Here is a 944-nt window from a genome sequence, read left to right as displayed (position 1 = left end):
AATGCCTTCTTGGCAAAGTTCTTTCCACCTCAAAAATTGAGTAAGCTTAGAGTGGAAGTCCAAACCTTCAGACAGAAGGAAGGAGAATCCCTCTATGAAGCTTGGGAAAGATATAAACAATTAATCAGAAAGTGTCCTTCTGACATGCTTTCTGAATGGAGCATTATAGGTATTTTCTATGATGGTCTCTCTGAACTGTCCAAGATGTCTTTGGATAGCTCTTCTGGAGGATCTCTTCATCTGAAGAAGACGCCTACTGAAGCTCAAGAGCTGATTGAAATGGTTGCAAATAACCAATTCATGTACACTTCTGAAAGAAATCCTGTGAACAATGGGACTAGTCAGAAGAAAGGAGTTCTTGAGATTGACACTCTGAATGCCATATTGGCTCAGAACAAAATATTGATTCAACAAGTCAATATAATTTCTCAAAGTCTGTTTGGAATGCAAAATGCACCAAGCAGTACTAAGGAAGCTTCATCTGAGGAAGAAGCTTATGATCCTGAGAACCCTTCAATGGAAGAGGTGAATTACATGGGAGAACCCTATGGAAACACCTACAATCCTTCATGGAGGAATCATCCAAATCTTTCATGGAAGGATCAACAGAGACCTCAACAAGGTTTCAATAACAATAATGATGGAAGAAACAGGTTTAGCAATAACAAGCCTTTTCCATCATCTTTTCAGCAACAGACAGAGAGCTCTAAGCAGAATACCTCTGACTTAGCAACAATGGTCTCTGATCTAATCAAAACCACTCAAAGTTTCATAACTGAAACAAGGTCCTCCATTAGAAATTTGGAAGGACAAGTGGGTCAGCTGAGCAAGAAAATTACTGAACTCCCTCCAAGCACTCTCCCAAGCAATACTGAAGAAAATCCAAAAGGAGAGTGCAAAGCCATTAACATGGCCGAATTCTGGGAGGAAGAAGAGGCAGTGAA

This window comes from Arachis duranensis, chromosome 2 (assembly GCF_000817695.3).
Source record: "Arachis duranensis cultivar V14167 chromosome 2, aradu.V14167.gnm2.J7QH, whole genome shotgun sequence".
In the NCBI taxonomy this organism is placed as follows: Eukaryota; Viridiplantae; Streptophyta; class Magnoliopsida; order Fabales; family Fabaceae; genus Arachis; species Arachis duranensis.
The sequence above is the reverse complement of the archived record's forward strand: the minus strand, read 5'-3'. Positions refer to the sequence as shown.